Source organism: Psammomys obesus, unplaced genomic scaffold (genome assembly GCF_907164565.1).
Source record: "Psammomys obesus unplaced genomic scaffold, mPsaObe1.curated_primary_1811, whole genome shotgun sequence".
NCBI classification, from domain to species: domain Eukaryota; kingdom Metazoa; phylum Chordata; class Mammalia; order Rodentia; family Muridae; genus Psammomys; species Psammomys obesus.
Window position 1 is genome coordinate 7390856 of NW_026596064.1, and position 9418 is coordinate 7400273.

Consider the following 9418-nt stretch of genomic DNA (forward strand, 5'->3'; position numbering starts at 1 on the left):
AGTGGACTTGGGGAGGGGCATGCATGCAGAGGGGGGAGGAAGGGAGGAGGGGGGAGGAAACCACAGGGGGGATACAAAGTGAAAAAAGTAAAGTGTAATTAATAAAGAATTTTAAAAAAAGTAATTAATGGTTTCCAGAAAAAAAATTTCAAAAACATTTGTGTCATTCTATATGCGTAGGTAAACTGTGTCCTAGAAACCAGAAAGGCCATCTCCATTAGCAGCTCTGGATGCTATAGTTTCAGGCTGTAAACTCTATCTTCTCCCCTCCCCCCAAATAATACCTCTAAGGGTAGTTAGTGATGATCAGGATAACAGATCATGGTTCTGAATCCTTGACATGATGGTGTCTGTGGAGTTTCATGCAAAGTGGCATTTTAAATACTGGAAAGTACAAAAAGGCTGGACTGCTAAAGCCCCAATATAGATTGCATAATTTATACTGTGCTTATTTGCTAGTGAATGTTTAGCTAATAAATGTTTTATGTAGGCAAATTTGAGATTCTCTTTCCTTATAATTGGTATCAGGATGATAAGAATGAGTTTACTGAATGTGAATTTCTTCCGTGAGGGCTGTTAACTCTCCAAAGACCCCAGACTTTGGCATGACTGACAAATTTAGGATAGCTCACAGAAATAACCTTCTACAGTCTGACAGAAAGAATAATTAAGGAGAGGATAGATAATATATTGAGGTACCAGTAAATACCTTAGGTCATAATTATATTCTCACCTTAGTGTTAAGCTGAGTTCCAGTTAATGGCTTCATACATTTTTTTTTTTTTCTGAGCTATTTCCCAACAACTGAAAGTTATTTCCCGGCAGAAACAGCTGTTTCATACAGAGCATCAATGATGGGTATTTCCATGTGTTATATAATACAATTAGTGTTTTGCTGGAGAGGACATGGAGTCCTGAAGGAGAAATTATATGAATGTGACATTGAGCTAATCGTTTTGTGTCATTAATTTGCATTTTTGTAGATTGTATTCTCTTCATTCAACATCTAAGCAGGTTTTACAATTTGATTTGCAAATTCATAACTTTATTGTCTATAACGCAGTTATCTAAAATCAGTTACTATGATGACTTCCATAGAAATACAGAAGGGAAGAAAAGAAGCAACCCTGGGCCAGTCTCATTTATTTATGGAGGTCAGTATGAGTGCCAGCAAGCAATGGAGGGAAAAGTGGCTGTCCCCACTCTTCACAGTAGGTGGGAACTAATATCTCACACTGCAAATGGCAGGAAAGTTAATGGGGGAAAGGGGGTTGCACTGTTTCACTCTCTCCCTAGAAAGGGCCTTTACAGGTAATTTGTTAAGTATTATTTATAGATGCCCTGTTGAGGAAGTCATCCATGCTCAGATTTGACATGTAACAAACTGGGAAAGTGTTCAGTAATGGGATGTGGAGATAAGATCCATGCTGTTGAATGGTTTAAAATGGTTGTTAAAAAATAAAGACTGAGAACTTTGGAGTTCTTTTACAACCCTATGTGTGTAGTAGAGCTATGAAAAAAACAATCTAAGATGCTGTCATAAGCAATTAAAAGACTAATTACTTACATATATTGCATTGATAGTTTTGAAAACACTCAGATGGATATATCGATTTCTTCCATTGGGGTGTTTTCTGAGACTGATACTCCAGCCAATAACCATTCATGGAGATAACCTAGAACCCCTGCACAGATGTAGTTCATGGCAGCTCAGTCTCCTAATGGGCTTCCTAGTAAGGGGAACAGTGGTTGTCTCTGACATGAACTCAGTGGCTGGCTCTTTGATCACCTCCCCCTGAGGGAGGAGGAACCTTACCAGGCCACACAGGAAGACAATGTAGCCAGTCCTGATGAGACCTGATAGGCTAGGGTTAGATGGAAGAGGAGAAGGACCTCCCCTATCAGTGGACTGAGGGAGGGGCATGGGAGGAGAAGAGGGAGGGTGGGATTGTAACTTCTTTCATGGTGACTATCTTTCATTGTTTCTTCCATATTGTTCATGTATTTACTTTGCTGGGATGCTACAGATGTCCTATACTTCTGGATCTTTAAATATTTCTACCTTCTCTCATACAATGATCCCTGAGCACTTGGAGGAGAAGGTGTGATACAGGTGTTCCAAACTAGTGCCGATCATTAAATAACATTTTATTCTCTAAAAAATAAAATAAAATAAAATAATAAAATAAAATAAAATAAAAAGTAGAAGAAAATACTCAGGTAATCTCAATGGAAAGCTTGTTCTTCTAGCTTGATGGGAAAAATGTCACATTTTCTGAAAAATCAATCAAGAGGGATGTTTATGAATATGATTTCAAATATATGCCTATAACTGTAGATTGCTGTATTGTAGGTGAGATTTTTGTTTTAATGTTACTGTGAATAATTATGAAAGAGTAGTATTGTTTGATTAAAAAGAAAACAAACCGCTCTGAGAGTTTTCTATACCAAGAAGTCTGTAGTTAAGTCCTCATGTTCTATAACCATTAGTAACAAAGACTGGGCATAAATAAGATTTATTTGTATGGGTTTTACTTCTGTGTTTGTGTACATGTGCTCATGTGAGTAAATGTTCCATGTATGCATGTGCCTGCAGAAGCCAGAAGACTCTGTGTGGCTGGAGTTACACATATTTGTGAACCATCTGATATGGGTGCTTTTAACCAAACTTGGGTCCCCTGGAAGAATAGAATAGGACAGAGCAAACACTTTTAACTAGTGAGATATCTCTGAAGTGTCTATTCCCAGGAAGCAAAAAAACAAGACACTGCAATTGTCTGTAGAGTCTACTGATAAATGCTTATGTCAGAAAAACATGAAGTAAATATTCCTGAAGTCTTGTGCATGCTCCTTAACCCTTTGATTCACTGTAAAGCCATCTGGCAGAGAGTGTAGGGATGGCTCATCACCAACTTTAACTGAGAATCCACATTGGAGGAAGCAAGGTCCGGGCCACCATGTCTTATTCTCTTGAATTTCTTAGCATTGATAAAATGGTGTGAAATTCTTAAACTTATTTGTGAAAATACTTTTAGAATACATAATCTGAAATATTTGCACAAATAACCAGTCAACTTTGACCTAGTTTCCAATGAATTCTAAAATACTAATTGGTACCATCTGTTACAGTCTGTCCTGTGCCTTGCTTTTTTTTTCCTCACAAACTTATAGAAGCTACTACCTTCCTACTTGTCTCCATCCTGTTTTCATAATTTGCTTTTTTGAAGAAAGGTGGTAGAATGAACTTCATCTGGAACCATTATTGCACACTCTGTTTTTTCAGTAATTAAAGCCAAATAAACATCTGCTTATTCTTTAGATATAACAGAGACAATGTCAGGGGTCTTTCATTAATCATCTCAGACCACAGGAGTTTTCCAAGCTGTTGAGTGTAGTGATTTTACTGGGGTTTCTTCTTTTGGTGGTGTTCTGCCATACAGCTTGGTAGTGATACTCTGGTGATATTTAGGTGATTCCCTAAAGCCGGCAGTGTCGTTATATGGTTCTGGATGATTTACTCTTATACAAATACCTCAAAGTGTGTCACAAAAAGCAAATGATGCCTGTGTTAAGCCCATAAAGTATTTAACCATTCAAAGTTTCCAACTTGCTCCACGTAGTATAATCCTGAGAATTTTACAATTCACATTATGTAAAAACCACAGTTTGTGAAATGTTGATCCAAATCGACTAGGGTTGACTGGTTCTTTGAAGGAAAATGGCTTGGACTGGTTAAGCATAAAAGTTGTAAGAAGATGAATGCAAAATTACTTACTTATATACACATCTCTGAGAGGATGGTATGATTTTTTTTCTCTTCCTAGAATATCTTATGATCTAATTGAAATGGGAAACAAGTTTAGAAAACAAATAGGAAGAATACGAAATGAGCCACAACAGAGGTAGAGACAGAATACAATGATTACTATGTGCAAAGAAATATGATTACCACCCAGGCATGCAGTGGAAACAGAAGGTACCTCATAAAAATATCATTAAGTCATATTTCTGTGGTACTGAGGATTAAACCAAGGGTCCCTTATGTTCTGTGAGCTCTCTACCACTGAGCTATATCCCCAGCCCACCCACATTAACTAAATTTTAAGTGCTTTGCTTGAGCCTGGAGAGAAAGCATGTCTGATAGAGATGGAAAATAGAAAGCCAAAATCACAGGTCAAGCTGGGAAGAACCAAACATTCTATGTTCAGGAAGAGTGCACTGTGACAATAGAGAGATAACTAGGCAAAAAAAGATCTTAACTCAGCTTAGATTATCAGAGATAAGGAATTCGAGGGTGGCAAATAAAAGACAGCTATTTAATGACAATTAGGCACAGGTAATCATTTTTGGAATATGTGATAATCGGCGCTACATGGTTGCAATTTCCTCCAATGACCTTAATCAGTAGAATATATTCACATTGGGACTTGCAAAAAGAATCAAATGAGAGGAAGAAATCAAAAAGTTGGGTAAGGTAAATATTGCCCTTAGCTCCTTAGAAAAGCATCCCTGGAGATTGTGTCTCATGTTTATTCAGGAATCTGGTAAAATGCAGATTCATACACAGTAACTGACACATGTTCTGATGGGCTTCAGTTCTGGGAAGCTTTCAGGCTCTAGATGCTGTTTGTTTGCTTGTTCTGCTAAGCTGTAGGCTACACGTAGAGTCAAAATCATTCCATCTGTGTGCTGGAAATCTACAAACTCCAGCACATGTCAAAGTCATGTGAAAGGGGAACTTTCAAAATTACTGCAGCCTGGATCTTGTTTAGAGACCTGGGTATCAATGTCGGGGGTTTAAGAAGTCACTTGGAAATTCTGATGTTGGGTCTCTGTTGAAAAGCAGTGCCGTAAGTTAGGTCTCAAGTTAGTGTCTCAATCTTGGATGCACAGACGACTGCCTCAGAGAAGCCCTAAAAGTCCCAGCAATGAGGAGACTCTCCATTATAGAAGCCTGGACATCAGTGCTTTCCAATACTCCAAAGATGATTCTGATAGACAAGATGTCTTGGAACCACTTACCTTGCTGGGGTTGTTGTTTGGGGATGGGGGGGCTCAGGAATTCTTTCTCAGGAATTCTGGTCTTTGCTGCATGCATGGTTGTTTAAAGCTGTTTAAGAGTCAAGTTCAGATTGCTATTTATTCTGTTATCAGATGTATTGAAATTTAATGCCTGTATCATTGGCCAGGCTTCAAACCCTTTAACGCTGATGTAAGTAGAAGGCATTGTCTCATGTCTCTGAGTTTGAAGTGAAATAAAATTGATTTCTTTTAAACAAAATAACTTAAGGATAAATTTAAGAAATGGAGGGATGATCCCATGATTTTGTTGACTGACAGTGCCTCAGAGGTCCCTCACAGATGTTCGGATATTCTCCCCAGAAAGCTGAAAAACAACTATAAACCACTACAAAATAGGAGGAAGAAAGTGGTATTTGGAAGAGGATGACACAACCAATCTGACAGTAGAGATGATAGTCAAACAGTGGGATAGAGCCCAAAGGAGGTGTGACCTGGTTCTATTGCTACTCACTGATAGGCACTTTGGTTCCATGGTCTGCCAAATGGAGGAAACTATACTTAAGGAGTATTTAAAGATGTGCTGCACATGACTGCTTTGACATAAACTATAAGCTGTTAGTAATTAAGGAACATTACACGTAGATTCCCAGGAGTGACGGTGAATAACCTTGATGTATCGTTCCCTTTTATTTTTGTCTGTGATCACTACTTTCCAAAACACAGGTGCTTCACACTGGAGCCTACAGCTCAGAGCTCAGGCTGTAGTGAACAAGTCTCCACATGGAATGATAGCTTTAGAGGGAATTGGAGACAGAAAATTTTGGGGAAGTTCCCTGTCCTCATGCAACCTTCACTTCTTTTACATTTGTACTACAAGACATGACTGCAGCAATAAAAAGCAGAGTTCAGGATAAAGACATCTATTAAGGAAAGCAAATATGTTATTTGTGCTGTATAGTTGGGGTAAATAGTAAGTTGCTTATGAACTTGGACATACACTGAGTTTCAAATCTTTTTGGATGCCGACTTAGAACACAGTGGAGTATTTAACATTGGAATGCCATCCTAAGTCTTCAGAGGCACTAAGAGATAAGTGTAATTGAATTACACATATTATATGTCTGGATACTGTGTTGTCACTTCATCCAAGAGAATCAGATATATGTAAATCCTCCATGATGTTAAATTTACAGAAAAAATATGCTGAATGTGAGTCTACAGCTTCGTGGTGAATTGACTTCTTAATATCTGTTGCTTTTCATATGTCACTTTCTTGGTATGAATTACAAGGGATGGCACCCGGTTAAGACTCAAATGATCTAACTTACTGATGTTTGCAAACACAGGGACCTGAGCATGCTCTTGAGAGTCAGGCTTCTGAGCCATCATCACTTTTGAAGCCGAAATCAAGTCGTATAACTTATATGGCACCCGATACTGTTCACGGTACTTGTTACACAACACATTTTATCAATAATCTCCTCTATTATTAAGTCAAAGTTCTGCAGAGTGCTTGTTATGTATCAGGCAATGCTCTGAATCCTTCCTGGGTGTCAGCTTGTGTGGTATTGATAAGCTCCATCTGAGGATGGTGCTGTTCTTCTCACTTCTCTCAAACTGAAATTAGAGTAAGGGAGAGTTTAAGCACCAGACTGTGATCACTCGGCTAACCAGTGACCAAGAGAAGACTGAATTTCATATGGTTTCTCTTTTGAATCTGTAAGATATTGATTCAGCAAGCTATCCACATTCCATATTCAAAGATATTTCGGTGTGTGATTTTTCCATTAGAAAATGAGAGAAGATAATTTTGCTGGAAATTAGATGTATAAAGATGAATAGGACATGCTATTAGTTAGACCTCACTGCCCACCACTCTCCTCATACCACCACTACTTTGATGAAAAAAGAAATAGACTAGACCATTAGCTAAATGGAGCCATTAGCGCTTCCATGTACTCAAAGGATTGTACTTGTACCAAGCATGAGTCATCTGATTTGGGATCCAATCCATGTTTGGTGTTCTCTGGAGTGTAGCTTCTTTGCTATTTGGTTGAACAAAACATTCAGATTCCACGTAATTAATAAGGCTTTTGGGTTCCTATGTTTGATAGTGATGCTTATTTTTTACTCATTTGATTTTTTTCTGTGTCACTTGTGTTGGAGAACAAGATATCCTTGGGATTTCCACTTGACTATCATCCTCTCTGCATGTGTATGTGTGTGTGTGTGTGTGTGTGTGTGTGTGTGTGTATACATACATATATACATATACAAATACAAATAAAGCTGGGTCTTCCTTCATAATTTAATTATGAAAAATCCTTTATTGTTATACCCAGACGCTTGGGTTCTAGTTAATTCCAGATGCTGTCAAGTTGACAATCAAGGGTAGTCATCACAAAAACCCTGTCTTGAAAGGAAATAAACCTCCAAGTGTCTTTGCTGTGTTTAGAGTGGAGGTGGTCTCTGTGCTGCACTGAAATAAGACCCCCAACCCTCCATTTCAAGAGTATTCAATATAATCTTCATTACTATTTTATCAAATTTCTGAATGGTTTCTCTGAAAAACAAGGTTAACAATTCTTGAAGGCCAATATGCAGAAACCTTCAGTTCACTTTCTTCTTGCTTTGTTCATTTTCTTTCTTTCTGCTTTCACATGTTTTTTTTATGCACTGTAAAAATTAATTTCTATGCCAATTGTTGTTTAACATATTAATTAAAGATACCATAGAAAAGTTATATGTGCAAAATATTAAAAAAACAACTATTTGCCAAATAATAGATACAGAATAAGTAGTAGACATGCTTTTAAATTACTGTTTTTTCACAGACTTTTGGTAATCCAAAATAAGCTTACTAGCCAAGGATATGGGTAAGGTATGTGGTATCTGAGTGCTTCTTTAGGTTGTATACCAAATTTATTACAAGCGATTTTTTTTTTTTTTTTACCTAGGGAGAAAATCTGTACCTTTTATTATGTTTTCCAATAAAAGGTCTTTACCCTTCAAGTATTACAAAGTCATGTTGTATTTACTTTTGAACAGTGTGGCTGCTTTTATGCGTCCAAGCTAATAGTTCCCAACCACATTTGTCATATTCCAATGTCTCTATTCTGTTAATGTTTTTGCTTCATTAAGAGTCAAACTCAGCATCCCAGATCTTTCACCTCTCCTTTTCCACTGTCTGTCTCTCCCTGAAGACGTTTTAGTGATGCTTTGTTTCATGTCTCAAGGTGTGTACCTGGCACTTGTACATAAATGTTCACAGGTTTTTGTTTTTTGTTTTTATTTTTCTGGCCTCTGTAGCTGTAATACAATTAGACATCAGCAATATTTACTTTAAACTGCCATGTTTTATCAATTTTCTCTAGTCTCATTTACATTAGATTTGCTTTGTACTGAGGTTTATCTTCAGTTTTATCACATAACACATTTTATCATTAGCAAAACAGTTTTCCAGAGAACTCTTCTTCTTCCAAACTCCCTGCTTAGCTTTGGCTCCAAATAACTGGGCATAGAATGTTCCTTGAATGTCCTAAATTTTATTTTGACATCATTATAACTCTTACCCATCTTTTATACCTTAGCACATTTTTCAAGGAAGCACTCTTTCATGGTGTCTTTCATGTTTTCTTTTTTTTATTTTTTGATCTCACAATATCTTATCTCACAGTAGCATGTCTATGTGTACAATCACACACACACACACACACACACACACAGATACACACACACACACACAAACCCAAGGCTCAGTAAAGCACACATACACACAAACAAAATTCTATGTAGTAACTTTATTTCTTCTAACAAAAAATTTTACGTAGTAACATTAATTTTAGCTATTAATGATACATTACCTAAGAAATGAGTAAAAATAAGCAGTGATCATTTCAGAATGATTGGGAGAAAGAAAACATGAGCAGAAGTAAGATAATGGCATTTATTTATTCATTGTTTGGTATGTGCCTAGCTCTGATACACAATTATTTATCAACAAAAGTTGATAAACTTTTGTTTTCAATTTCAGATTAAATTATCCAGTGAGCCAAATCCATATGCATAGCGCATATAGAAACTTAAAAAAGCCATAGAGATCATCTATCTGTTTAATAATGAAACTACTAAACTAGGAAATGAAAGTTACAGCATCCAAGGTCACACAACAGTTTAAAAGTATTTCATTGAGATTAAATAGCCAGTATTATTGTAATTATAATCCTCATCCTCCGATTGGTAATTCAGTCTTATTTGAATAATAAAAACCATGGAATTTTCAAATACAGACCTAACATTGATATCATAATATCAGTGATAGCAGTTAAGATTAGATACATAGCCCCGGAGGAAAAAAAAAAAAAAACAAACTATGCTATCCAATGAGTTGAGAGAT